Source organism: Nicotiana tabacum, chromosome 15 (genome assembly GCF_000715075.1).
Source record: "Nicotiana tabacum cultivar K326 chromosome 15, ASM71507v2, whole genome shotgun sequence".
NCBI lineage: Eukaryota > Viridiplantae > Streptophyta > Magnoliopsida > Solanales > Solanaceae > Nicotiana > Nicotiana tabacum.
Genome location: NC_134094.1, coordinates 12,474,529 through 12,489,688, shown reverse-complemented (window position 1 = coordinate 12,489,688; position 15,160 = coordinate 12,474,529). Strand labels below are relative to the sequence as shown.

General features: G+C 39.8%; 1 long non-coding RNA gene across 1 annotated transcript; it reads right to left on the bottom strand.

The window, feature by feature from the left end:
* Positions 1–1,066: 1,066 nt before the first annotated feature.
* On the bottom strand, positions 1,067–13,936 carry LOC107774450 (uncharacterized). Its single transcript, XR_012699139.1, has 3 exons — positions 12,983–13,936; positions 12,346–12,511; positions 1,067–1,425 (listed from the first exon to the last, which is right to left on the bottom strand). It is a non-coding gene; the product is annotated as an uncharacterized LOC107774450 (long non-coding RNA).
* Positions 13,937–15,160: the final 1,224 nt, after the last annotated feature.

Below are 15,160 nucleotides of genomic sequence, written 5' to 3'. Positions count from 1 at the left end.
ATTATTTCATCTATGCATGGCTTATATCAAAGGTTATCATAATATGATTGGATAACACTTTCTGTTCTTACACTTCGTCATATGTTTTTGTTTAGAAGGAACTTTCTGAAGCAGAGAAAACAATCCAATTATGCAAGAAATTTACTTGGAGCAAATGAAAGGTAACGATTAGGCAATTTCGATTTCCTTACACAAATGAAAAAGAACAGACAAATGAGCAAGCTGTATAGACATTTTCGAACATTTATACATATGCAGTAACATGGCAGAAAGAAAATTTCTAGTAAAAATAGCACGGGCTAGCCAGTTTTCGGACTGGTCATTCAAAAATAGCCAGTGTTTGTCAAGTCATTGAAAAATAGCCACTATTTTGCTGCAACAGCGACCGGTCCAGCATAATATACTGGAGTTCGGTGCACCTGTGTATGAACTTCCAGCATATTATGCTGGAACTCCAACACGCAGAAAGTTCCAACATAGTATACTGGAGATTCGAGCACATGTGTATGAACTTCCAGCATATTATGCTGGACCGATATACTTTGCTGGAACTCCAGTATAATATGCTGGAGTTCCAGTATACTTTGCTGGAACTCCAGTATATTATGCTGGAGTATTTTCCGTATTTTGAACAGTGTTTTCGTTCAGATTTATCTTTACATAAAAAGTGCCTAAATGTCGATTACTTTTGAAATTGTGGCTATTTTTGCATGACCACTTGTAAATCTGGCTACTTTAGAATTTCTCCCAAATTTCTAAGGGATGCCATATATAGAAGCTTGACTTCAGCTACAAAAAGGTAAATGAAGAACAAACATTTCTTCTAGCAAGCTGTATGCAAAAGACAACTTAGACAGATCGATAAAGGCAATACCCATATCCTTGGCAAACTCAAGCTTTCTCTTAATGGATTTCTCATCATCATATCCGACCCAAGTTGTACTCAACAGTTAGCACTTAGCATTGTCTTAATTCTATAAGTCATTGCTAATGCAGGATCTTCATGTGGCTGGAATTCATGGCATTCAATCCATCATACCTCGAAATACTAGTCTATTGCAGTTCATTTTCAAAAAAAGAAATCCAATATTCTTCCCTTTTCTTATGTTTGTGTAATTGTGTTAGTAACATAGGCCAATAAAAACAAACCATTGGTCACGTAATGAATCATGAAAACTACTTTCAACCTTAAATTTTCGTAGTGTAAAAACACGATCATGCTTCTGCAATATGAATAGAAGTTTCTAGCACTGTTGCATTCTTGAGCAAATATTTGACCAATAGAAGTACAAGATTATTTCCACTTAGTGGTCCATGAAAGTTAATGATCTTGATGGTCTTTAGGTGTAGCAATGAGCAGTTAACATTATGTGTCTCAACACTCCTGCTCCGTTGAACTTCATTTGTGTAACTTAAAAGCCGGTCCTGCAGGAAAAATCCGCTATATTAACCAGATATTCTCCTAAGATGGAAGTAGAAAGTCAAGGAGTTAGTTGTGGATAAAATTAAAAAAGAGATTAATTTTTAGATTCAAGGAACATGTCAAGTGCTTAGCAAATGTTACAAAGTGGTACATGCAAACAACAAATAGAATGTCAGAAAGCTTCATTGAAGCTGATCCTTCATCTCCTCGCATGAAGGCGAGCACTACTATCCCTTGTTAAACATCTTTACCTACAGGCTACAACTACAACAAAGTTGACTGTAGAACTGGACAACTCAGAGAACTGATAGTAATTTGATGAAGTTTCTGTCAAAGCTACTCAAGCTGAACTATTTCCTTGAGGAAAATAAATTGAGAGCAGATCTAGCAAAGAGAAATGATCAACTTTTAAGACTAAAAAGCAGATCCTGAAATCCTTGCAAAGTAGCATTCCAACTTTCAAATGAAGATTTCAGAATTTGAACTACGCATTCCCTGGAGAAATGTCTTTGACCACATTGAGAAATACTCACCCTGATGGGTAAAACTAAACACATATGGCGCCTGCAGACAAACAAAATCACTGAAGCATTTGCACTTTCTTATAGACCCAGATTGTGATGACCCGCCATGTCATCATGCCACATAAGTGCCATTTGGCATATATTAATGCCATGTGGAAGCTTACATAAGAGGAAAGCTAGCATTTGTGAGAAGATTCTAGAGAAGTATGGACATTTCCTTTGGAAAACCCTAGATCCTTATGGAATTGCTAGGAAAGTCCTTGGAATCTTCTAGGCTTGTAGAAAATTCTAGATGGTATACTTATTTGTAAATATGGAAGGACTTGGGGAACAATTATTATTTACACACTAGCCCCTAGATGATTAGTATAAATAAGGGGGCATTCATTTGTAAATTCACCAAGCAAAACAATCAAGTTCTCTCTAATACAAAGCTTCCCTTAACAATTCTCTTGTGTTCTTTTTACCATTCTCTTAGCGATCTTGAGTGTAGTAAGGCTGACATGGCATAGCAAGAACGTGCGCAAGCTGTGCAAGATCGTGAGCGAGTTGTCAAGTGTCGCATGTGTACTTAGTTAACGACTAAGGACGTGACAACGTGGTATCAGAGCGAAGGTTGCAACTAAGGAAATGGCGAACGACGGAGAAATTAACGCTGCCAACACCCAAGCCAACGTCATCCAGGATGTTGCTGGCAAGAGCGGTCGTAACAAAAAGAGGAATGCCACCAACAAGAGCCAGGAGGTGCCACCCGACGTTGTGTCAAACGAAGGGCTTACATCCCAAGAACCATCTGCCACTGAGGCGAGCAAGGATGAATCGGAGGTCCTGCCTGAGGACGTCTCGCTCGGTAAAGAGTGGGTGATGAAGATGAACGCGGGGACGGACGCCGTTGAGATCTTTGGCCAACGTTTGGGTAAGATGGAAGGCACCCTTAGCGTTCTTGAGGGGCATACTCTTGAAGAGATTGAGAGTATCCGAAATGACTTGGAGGGACGTACACATACCGAGATGGAACTAAGGCAAACCATCACTGCCTTAGAGTGCAGACTCATGGAGCCAGCCAGCATGTTAGTGCTGGTGTGACCGAGGAAACCAGCAATGTTGTGGTGACAAGGGAGGCTAAGATCGAGGCTCCCAAACCCCCGGTGTTCAAAGGTGTACGTGATGCATAAGTGGAAAACTTCCTTTGGCACTTGGAGAACTACTTAAGGCACAGAAAAGTAAGGGACGACGAGGCCAAGATCAACATTGCCGTGTTGTACCTCTCAGAGACCGCCATGCTATGGTGGAGAAGGAAGATGGCCGACGTGGATAAAGGTCTATGTACTATTAGCACGTAGGATCAGTTCAAAGCCGAGTTCAAGCGACAATTCTTCCCAAACAATGTCTTGTATGAGGCAAGGCGCAAGCTTAGGGAGTTGAAGCAAACAAGGAGCATACGTGACTATGTCAAGCAGTTCACTACCCTTATGCTTCAAATTCCCAACCTGGCCAATGATGACTTGTTGTTCCACTTCATGGACGGGTTGCAAAATTGGGCTAAACAAAAGTTGCAACGCCGGCAAGTCTTGGATATAGACCGAGCCCTAGTGGAGGCTGAATCATTGATGGATTTCAGGCATGAAAAGCACGACAAGCAAAGGCAAGGAGTCAAAGGTTAACAATGTCAAAGGCAGGAAGATACAACAACAATATTGCACGACCCAAGATTCCAAAAAGTCGAGTGGCCGGCAAAGCTACGCCGAGAAGAAGGCACAGGCCGAGAAGAAGGGATGCTACATATGCGGAGGGCCGCACGGCTTCAGGAACTGTCCCGACCTAAAGAACCTCAGTGACATGGTCCGTGAACGGAAGGAGCAGCCGCAAGGAGAGAGTTCGGGAACCGCACAGTTGGGTATGATCGGATTATGTGGTGCTGTCACGAAGCAAGCTGTCCAACCTACCGAGAATGGCAATCAGTACGTGGATCTCACCATCAACAACAAGCCCGCTCGTGCAATGGTGGATACCGGAGCAACTCATAATTTCGTGACTAAGGCTGCCGCAAAGAGATTAGAATTAAAGCTTGCTCCAACCAACTCTCGCATCAAGGCCATGAATGCCGAGGTACAAAATACTCGTGGGGTAGCTAATGGAGTTGGTGTCAAATTGGGAACTTGGAAAGGTATGACAAACTTTACTGTAACCGCTATGGATATCTTTTACATCATACTGGGGCAAGAGTTCTTTAGACATTGTCATACTTTGATCGACCCCTACCTCCAACGTCTCTTGGTTATGGAGCGAGAAGGAGCTTGCATGGTACCCACAGTGACTATGCCACACGGACAGATCCAAGCACAACTCTCAGCCATGTAGCTTGTCAAGTGGATCAAGAAAGGGGAGTCAACGTTCGTGGCAACCATTGCAAGTCTAGAGGAGGACAAGAGTTTTCAAGAGATACTGCCGCCTTGCATAGAGAAGTTAAATGAGGAAAACAAAGATGTCATGCCCGAGGAGTTACCTAAGCACTTGCCGCCTAGGCGAGAGGTGGATCACAAGATTGAGTTGGAGCCAGGGGCTAAGCGACCCGCATTTGCCCCATATCGTATGGCACCGCCCGAGCTAGAGGAGCTCAGGAAACAATTGAAAGAGCTGCTAGATGCTGGTCACATTCGCCCATTAAAGGCACCTTTCGGCGCACCAGTATTGTTCCAGAAGAAGAAGGATGGATCACTGCGCTTGTGCATAGACTACCAAGCACTTAATAAGGTCACAAGGAAGAACAAGTACCCGATCTCACTCATTGCTGACTTGGTCGATAGACTTGGGCAAGCCAAGTACTTTACCAAGATGGATCTTCACAAGGGCTACTACCAGGTTCGCATTGCAGAAGGGGATGAGCCGAAGACAGCATGTGTGACGAGATATGGAGCCTTTGAGTGGTTGGTGATGCCCTTCGGCTTAACCAATGCACCGCCCACATTTTGCACCCTTATGAACAAGATTTTTCATCCCTACCTTCATCAGTTCGTGGTAGTCTACCTAGACGACATAGTCATCTACGGCAACACCTTGGAGGAGCACATGGAGCACTTAAGGAAGGTTTTCCAAGTCTTGCGGGAGAACGAGCTATACATCAAGAGGGAGAAATGCGAGTTTGCACAATCAAAGGTGCACTTCTTAGGCCATGTTATTAGCAATGGCGAGCTACGCATGAACGAGGCTAAGGTACGTGCTATCCAGGAGTGGGAGGCACCTATAAAGGTAACAGAGTTGAGATCCTTCCTTGGCCTTGTTAATTACTATCGTCGGTTCATCAGTGGCTACTCAGCAAAGGTCGCACCATTGACGGAGTTGCTAAAGAAGAACAAACCATGGGTTTGGACAGAGCATTGTCAAAGGGCGTTTGAAGACCTCAAGGCAGTTGTAACAGAGGAGCCAGTCTTGGCATTACCTGACTTTTCCAAGACATTTGAGGTGCATACAGATGCCTCAGATTTTGCCATTGGGGGTGTCTTGATGCAGGATAAGCATCTCATAGTGTTTGAGTGCCGCAAGTTAAATGAGACGGAGCAGCATTACACGATGCAAGAGAAGGAGATGACTGTCATTGTGCATTGCCTTCGTACATGGCGACATTATTTGCTCGGGTCAAGGTTCGTAGTCAAGACTGACAATGTAGCTACTAGCTACTTTCAGACGCAGAAGAAGCTCACACCAAAACAGGCTAGGTGGCAGGATTTCTTAGCCGAATTTGATTATGCGTTGGAGTATAAGCCGGGCAAAGATAACGTTGTAGCCGATGCCTTAAGCCGGAAAGCCGAACTTGCTGCAATCACTTCAACAAGATGGGACATTCGTGAGGCTATAAAAGAAGGCATGCAACATGATCCAGCAGCCAAACAACTTATCGAGTTAGCCAACCAGGGCAATATGAGACGTTTTCGGGTCGAAGACGGCCTACTACTTACCGCAGGTCGGCGGGTCTACATGCCTAAGTTTGGAGACATTAGACGGCGGATCATAAGGGAGAGTCATGACACAATGTGGGCTGGTCATCCAGGCCAACGTCGCACTAGGGCCTTGGTTGAGTGAGTCTACTATTGGCCACGCATGCGAGATGACATAGAGTGTTATGTGCAGACTTGTCTTGTCTGTCAACTATGGCTATCCAACGGGACGGGACGTCCCGTCCCGTCTCGGTCCCGTCCCGCGTCCCGTCCCACTTAATTTTAAACGGGATGGCCCCATGTTAAACGGGACACGGGATGGGACGGGATGGCCATTTCGTCCCGTTTATCCCATCCCATTTCGTCCCGTTTCGTCCCGTCCCGCTCGTCCTGTCTGTCCCGTCCCGCCTGTCCCGTCCCGTCCCGCGTCCCTTTTTTTTAAAATTATAGCCGTTGGGCAACGGCTATAATTGCAAAAATAGCCGTTCCCAACGGCCAAAAACGGCCATATTTGGCCTCCACTCCCACCAAAACACCCCCTACCCCCAAACTTTTAATATAATCCCTAAGTTTATTAAATTACACTTTGGCCCTATTTTCTACTATAAATACCCCAATCCTTCTTCATTTCTTCCCACAAAAATAAATTATTCTCTCTCAAATCCCTTTCATTCTATCTATATTATTCTCTCAATTTTCTCGCAATCAAGTGATAAGTTTCAAGTATTTGGACAAATATTTGGAGCAACTTTCAAGCTTCAAATTAATTTATCAAGTATTTGGAGCAATAGTTTGGGCAATTTCTTCAAGTTTCAATATTTAATCACGGTGCACTCGTTCCATCTCCTAATTTTAATATATATTTTTTGCGCATTATTTTAGTGCTTAATTTTTGTGTTTACTTTACGTGTTCTATTTTCGTATTTCATTTGTGTTTTTAATTTTTGTGTTAACTTTTTAAATTTAATTTCGTATTTAAATTATGGCACCTAAAAATGTATTTGGCGTATTTAAAAAAACTAGTAAAAAAAGTAGTAAAGGTGAAAGTAGTAGTAATCCTAATCCTAGTCCTAATCCTAGCCCTTCTCCTATAATTAGAAAACATATAGATGAAATGACTCATGTTGATGAAACTTCATTTTTCCAACCCCCCGCATGTTATTAATCCTAGCCCTTCTCCTATAATTAGAAAACATATTACCTTTTACCTTTCCTTCTCACCCTGCTTTTGTTCATTATATACAAGAAACTTATAATCCTTCTTTTCAAGGTTTTCCTAAAACTACAGGTTTTTAAATTTCAAACCGAATATCTTCAGTATATTCGTTGTGTAGTTTTTCACTTAGATTGTAAAGTGTCCATCACATCTGATATAGGTCGTAGTCCTAATGGTTGTGATTATTTAACTGTTACATGTCATTGGGTTGATCATCACTTGAACATGCAAAAACGTATTATTGGTTATAAATTTGTTGATTCAAAACACACTGGAGCATATATTGCAACTACTGTTCTACAAATACTTGATTTTTATGGACTCATTGATAAAGTTTTAACTATCACCTTAGATAATGCTTCTGCTAACACAACTGCAGCAATTAGTTTAAGAACTAGATTTTGTCCAATTAATCCGGCAATTTTTCATTTTAGATGTGCATGCCATATTTTTAACTTGGTTGTAAAAGATGGTATTAATTTATTTTCTGATGCTTGTAGTAAAGTACAACATGCTTGCGGCTATATTTTTCGGGCTAATAAAGCGAGTAGAATTCGTGAATTTGCTCAACAATGTGCTAGTGCTAACCTTCCATATAGAAAAGTTCCAAAAGATGTTTGTACCAGGTGGAATTCTACTTATGAAATGCTTAAAGTTGCTTATGATTATCGGGTGCCTATACAAAAGGTATTTAATATGCATAATGGTATTCCCGCTGATCAAATTGTTGATTCTGATTGGGATCAGATCAAAGAGCTTACTAAATTTTTAGAAAATTTTTATTATGCTACAAAATAATTTTCTGGTATATATTATCCTACTATTACACAAATATTATGGTATATTTGTGGAATTTCTGTTGTATTTGGTAAGTATAAAACTAATCCAACTTATGCACCGGCCATTAATGAAATGATTACAAAATTTAAAAAGTATTTTTTCCCTATTCCCCAAGTTTATTTAATTTCTACTATACTTAACCCATCTTTAAAATTAAGAGGTGCAAAGGGACTTGTTCGTAAAATTTATGAGAATTTAGCAATTCAAGAAAATGAACAACCATCTCTCGAAGAATACCAAGCAAACATATATTCTTATGTTAGATCAATGTTTGATAAATATAAATCTATGGAAACAACAGGTGGTGAAACTGCTCCTTCTACTTCTAAGTCTAGAGTAGAAGTTCTATGGGAAGATATGGATGATATAACAGGTTTTGATTCCTCTATTGATGATGAACTTGATTCTTATCTTAATCAAGGATTGGAAAGTATTAAAGACGAAGAAGGCAACGAACAACTTTTGGCATGGTGGAGGGAGCGTGGCAAGGCTTTTCCAACACTTTCCATAATGACCCGAGATATCCTTGCTATTCAAGCATCATCAGTAGCATCAGAGAGTGCTTTTAGCGCGGCAAGATTTCAAATCGGAGATCATAGACATTCATTAGCGGAGGACAGCCTAGAGATTTCCGTATTATTCAGAGATTGGATTAATTCAGAAAGAAGAAATCTTGGTTTTGAAAAATTAACCACTAGGGAAGAAGAAGAATACAATGAGATACTTAGCATTGGGAGCGATGACGGCATGGAACTCATGGAACATCAATCAACATTGCCAATTCCAGAACAATGTCTGAGAGAAATTATAGATAAGTTACAACGAAGTTTTTATTGGCTACTAAGAGGCCTAGTTCAAAGTTCAAACAGAACCCTTCCTAGAAGGTGGCTGCATAGATTAGGTGCTCTTCAAAAGAATTATATTTGTATGTGAGATTTGAAAGTTCTATTAATAAAATAAAAGGCTCTAAGCGTTGAATTTGTTTTATGAATTCTCTTACACTCGAAATTATATTAAATAAATTATAACTCTATTATATATTTATAATTGCTAGAATATTTTATTACAAGTCTTTTGTTTTAATATTTTATAATTCTTTACTTAGTTTCCTAATTTTCGTTTAATTTTTAAATTTATTGAATAAGTCAAAAAACTAGATGTTGCAAACTTTAAAAACTTAGTCATTGCCAAAAGAATATCCGTTGTCAAACTCAATGCTTAAATAATTTTTTTTAAAAATGGCACTTAAGGCCCGCGAACCCGTCCTGTCCAGTCCCGTCCCGTCCCATCTCGTTTGTTAGCGGGATGGGATGGGCCTACCGTCCGTCCCGTCCCGTTCCGTCCCGTCCCGTCCCGTTTGTTAGCGGGACGGGATGGGCCTACCGTTTCATCCCGTTTGTCCCGTCCCATTTCGTCCCGTCCCGCCACCGTCCCGGCTAAATGTCGTCCCGTCCCGTTAATTTTGTCCCGTCCCGTTAATTTTGTCCCGTCCCGTTGGACAGCCATACTGTCAACAGGACAAGGTTGAGCAACAAAAACCCGGAGGACTTTTGGAGCCACTACCAGTTGCAGAACGTCCATGGGAGAGCGTGACTATGGACTTTATCGCCTACCAAAGTCCGACGGTTATGGTACTATTATGGTGGTGGTGGATAGATTTTCCAAATATTCCACCTTCATGCCCGCCTCATCAGGTTGCACTGCCAAGGAAGCCGCCAAACTATTCTTTAAGAACGTATGAAGTATTGGGGCTTACCAAGGCATATTATCAGTGATCGAGACCCCCGTTTTACTGGAAACTTTTGGAGAGAGTTATTCGACATACTTGGCACAAAACTACACTTTTCCACTAGTTTCCACCCACAGACGGATGGACAAACAGAACGGGTCAATGCCTTACTAAAATGCTACTTGAGGCATTATGTAAGCGCGCATCAGAAAGATTGGGCAAGGCTCCTAGACATCGCCCAATTCTCTTATAACTTGCAGCGGAGTGAGTCCACGGGGCGGACACCATTTGAGCTAGCCACAGGCCAACAGCCACAAACTCCACAATCCACATTCATTACCAGCTGCGTTCGAGGGAAAGAGTTTGGGGGCTTATCATATGGCCAAAGGATGGGAGGAGGAGCTTGACACCGCTAAGTCCTACTTGGATAGGGCAGCTAAGAAGATGAAGAAGTTTGCGGACCGTAAGCGGCGTCCCACGGACTATAGAGTTGGGGACATGGTCATGGTGAAGTTTAACCCAAGACAATTCAATGCACTACGGGGCATGCATCAGAGTCTGATTCGCAAGTATGAGGGGCCATTTAAGATCGTTGCCAAGGTAGGCAAGATCTCATACAAGCTTGACATGACATCGTATCTTAAGATCTACCCTGTCTTCAATGCAAGCATGCTTAAGCCATATCATGAAGATAAGGATGATCCGAGTAGGGGCCATTCACATCGAGCGCCTATTACTATCACCGCCTCGCATAATCGGGAGATTGAGTCTATCATAGATTACCAGGCCAGGTGAAAACAAGGGCAAAAGGCCACCGCTATGTTCCTCGTCCATTGGAACGGGCAATAACCGACGAGGCCACGTGGGAACGATATGAAGACTTGTGGCAATTCAAAGATAAGATCCGAGAGTTTATGCAGCAACATTGTGCCGCGGTCGTCGCAACATTAGGTGGGGAGAATGTGATGACCCACCACGTTATCATGCCACATAAGCTCCATTTGGCATATATTAATGCCATGTGGAAGCTTACATAAGAGGAAGGCTAGCATTTGTGAGAAGATTCTAGAGAAGTATGGACATTTTCTTTGTAAGACCCTAGATCCTTATGGAATTGCTAGGAAAGTCCTTGGAATCTTCTAGGCTTGTAGAAAATTCTAGAGGGTGTACTTATTTGTAAATATGGAAGGACTTGTGGAACAATTATTATTTACACACTAGCCCCTAGGTGATTAGAATAAATAAGGGGGCATTCATTTGTAAATTCACCAAGCAAAACAATCAAGATCTCTCTAATACAAAGCTTCCCTAAACAATTCTCTTATGTTCTTTCCACCATTCTCTTAGCGATCTTGAGTGTAGTAAGGCTGACTTGGCATAGCAAGAACGTGCGCAAGTTGTGCAAGATCGTGAGCGAGTTGTCAAGTGCCGCATGTGTACTTAGTTAACGACTAAGGACGTGACACAGATGGTGTCTTGAACATGGTATTAAAAACATTTGGGAGGAAGCCGATTCTTTACTTATTTTAAATGCTGTCAAGGAAGTCGCAAAACCTTCTTGGCACTATGAACCTACTATTGAAGAGATTAAAGAGTTGATTCAAGGTGTGGCTGATTCTTTAGTGGGGTAGAGCCACCTATTGGACACAGATAAGAAGTTTTTCAGCTTTCACTCACTACCAAGAGAAGCTAGAGAAAAATGATGATAACAGAGCAATACAAACAATGCCAATAATGCTTTATTGTCCCACAACACAGAGAGGAGTTGCAACTGTATGTTTGACAAAGAAGTTAGATAAATGGTTCTGTCTATTCATAACAGTTTCAGCTATAAATTCAAACACATAGCAACACAAAAATGCAAATAATTCTTGTTTTCTTCAAAGAAGGGAGAACAAACTGAAAGTCTTGAGCTTAAAGACACAGCAAAATATGCGAACAGAGCTGAACTAGAATAATTTCTAAATTCCCATTAATTCCAACCCAATGAAAACATATACTAGTATTCTCCACAGCTCACAATAGGGCAAAAGGTTGAAATCTTCAAGGGACACACTGTTACAGAGAAGCCAAAGGTGTGGCTGATTCTTTAGATGGATACAGTCATCTATTGGACCCATAGAAGAAAATTTTCAGCTTTAACTAAACATCAAGAGAAGCTAAGGGTCACTTAAGGGTTGATAAGTGGCAGCCCCTTTCCTCCTGAATTCATAAGAAAGACCAAAGCTTACCTCCAATAATGCAACAAGATGAACTTCCCCCCTAAGATCTTCTGTGAGCTCACATGTCACTTGAGAATAGTCCTCACTTTTACCTTTTTAGTTCTTTGGGAAGCAGTGTACAGGGGAACAACTCTCTCCACACGTTAGAAGCTATTGTTGTAAAGCTCATCAAGCACTGAGGCTAGTTATGTTTCATATTGTAAATCCTTCTATAAAGAAACACTCTTTTTGCTTACACATCAGAGGTTTATATCCTATACTTTTGTCACAGATTGGAGAATCCTCAATCTTTAAATATACCACTAAGGTGGTTCAATTTTATTTTTTTTAAATGAGTGATTTTTCACCTAAAGTACTAAAGATAAGAAATATACTGATATATATCGCCTTCTTCTTCCACTAATAGTTGTTTGATAAAAATGAAGTAACAAGAATAAAGGTCTAACCGAAACTTACTATCGTTTTGTAATTGGCCAGTCAATGACCAACGTCTCAAGCTCCGATGAACTCTGTAGAATGCTGTAAATTTCAGGCAAGTGTTCAAAGGCTGCGATAAGTTTTAAGTATTTCCAGCTTGATGGTGGAGATTGCCATATCCTTTCAGCTCCAGTATGGAAAGCCACTAATAAACCAAATAGATATACCAGAATATGTCAAAACAAGGAAATGCAACACATCCAATAAATGACATGCGAAATGTTGAATAATTCATAAAAACAGCTTGGATTACACGGCAGTGTTTTGCCACAAGCCACATCAAAGTGTTCAAGGTTGGGTTGGAAATCTAGTTTGATTTTTAAACACTTGGAGAAATCCATTCACATGACTTAAAGAGTATAATCACTGTAAATGAATCCAAATTTTAAATGTTTTCTGTGCATTGCAAACTCTTTATTCTCACAGTTCATCATAAAAGATTTTGTTCAATAGCCATTGTCCAGCAAGATTGGCAACGAGATTTTTATTCTTCAGTAATTAAAACTTTAGTTATCAGATTATCCTAAGTAGTGGCATAGTTATTAATGTTACTAAACTGATGAATTAATATCAAAAAGAAAATCAGAATTTTGGATAATCCAGAGTATGAATAAACCTTGATGCACCAGGGACCCAATTCAACATTCTCGACATGGGAAACGCTGAGAAAAAGTTCCTTCAAATATCTACACTCCTTCTCCAACTTCTCTTCTTCATCTTCAAATTCATCAAAATCAACATTTAAATTAAGGACTGCAGTGACAAGTGAAGCCACATTGCTCTGCTGCAAGCGTATCTCATCATATAAGAACCCCGAAAGTACCAAATTTTGAACATAAGGGGCAAATATTTCGAGTGAAGGGATATTTTCATCGTGCCACTAGGTATATTCATTAATTTCATCATTTAATATGATCAACTTTCTCAGCTTCACAGAGCTGATTACCAAACGACGAATGCCCAAAACATTATCCAGTTCCAAGCTCTCCAATTTAGGGCAACCTGATATTATTTTTTCCATGACACAGTCCGTCAATTTCAGGTGCCCAATTGAAAGAGAAACGAGACTGCTCCAGTTCACACTACCAGAAGGGTTTAACCCGCAGTTGCCCAAAACCAAATTCCTTAACGACGTATTCTTATACGCAAACTGAGGAAACTTATACATGTAATCTGGAAAATTGATAATGCAAAATTTAAGTGTAAACTCTTCAACATTAGCAACCTTAGTTGCAAAATGTACCCAAAAATCCACATCTTTAACAAGATACTCTTCGTATTTAACGGGGAAAACCCTAAATGCTTTGATTTTCTCGCAAGACCTCCAATAATGAAGCTCTCTATTGATGGAAGCTACGAAAGCAAGAATTTTCTTTTTGGTTCTTTCATCATAGGGGTAATCGGGGACGCCGAAATTGAGTGAAACTTCAACGGACTCATTTGAGTATTCTTTAAGCTCTGAGAAAATTATATGGAGCCAAGTTTTGTATAGTAAATATGAAGTCTGGTATTTATAAGGTCTTTCACTTTGATAAAAGAGTATGATTCTTTTCTCTTCCTTCTGTGTATTGATTCGGGTTTGATAACCTGAAGTTGGCTTTCATTTTGCTCCTCATTTTATTCCTTTTTGTCGTTTGCATCTTTTGGTTACAAGTTCGTGGATTGATCCCATTTGTGTCATTACAGCTCGTTTATTGTTGCTCGTGGATTGTCATTGCTTGAAAAAGTGTCAAAGAATCCTTCTACAATCATTCTTCATTAGGTTAAGACAACAAATCACCATATCTTTGGAGCTCCTTAGCACAACAGTAAGAGTTGTCTCTTGACTAGGAGGTCAGGGGTTCACGCCCTAGAAACAACCTTTATTTAAATGCAACGTAAGACTGCGTATAATAGACCTAATATGGTTCGGTCCTTTCCGACTTGCTTAGCCTAGTTACCTTGCAAAATAACTATATCTTTACATTTCATTGATTGTTGTAGCTACCTTTTAAGCTTTACTGAAACCAAACATAGAGCCCGTTTGGATTAGTTGATTTGAAACAGCTGATAAGCATTAGGTGCTGAAAAATACTTTTTAGTGCTAAAATTAATTTATTAAATAAACAGTTACGTGTTTGGATACAAGTGCTGAAATTGATAATAAGTTGCTGCACTATTTGATAAAAAAGTGTTGATAAGCTCTTTTTCTATTAAAATGACTTAAATAACCTTAGAACTATTTACATTTATAATGGCATAATTTCTTCAAAATTTTAGATAACAACTATGGTTATATAAGATAACTTTTATGATACGCATATAATCATAAGTTATAACAATTAATAAATTAATAGAAATTTCTCAGTAAAAATTAAACCTAAATAGGACAAAATATTTGAATAGAAACAAAGATTGATACACCAAAATTTTGATGTCATCATTTATTACATACAGTTGAAAGATTAATATACAATCACATAGCTATAAATATGCAATGGAATAGATAATTTGCTTATCTTAAATAGTCAAGGAGAATTGCACACTTGAAGAGTGGGGAGGGGGGATTGAAATAGTACTTGAGGCAGCGAGTATCAATGTAAGAGTTTTGTTCTAAAAAGAATATTTTAAGGATAAAATAGTAAAAATTTTGGTCAAACTTAAAGCGTTTATAAGCTAAAAATTTATAAGCTAAGGATGACCGGCTTATGGCTTTTGCTTATTTTTAACTTATAAGCACTTGGGTTATAAGCACTTTTAACTTTACCAAACGCGTAGATTAATCGAAAAATGCTTATAAGCTAGTTTGACCAGC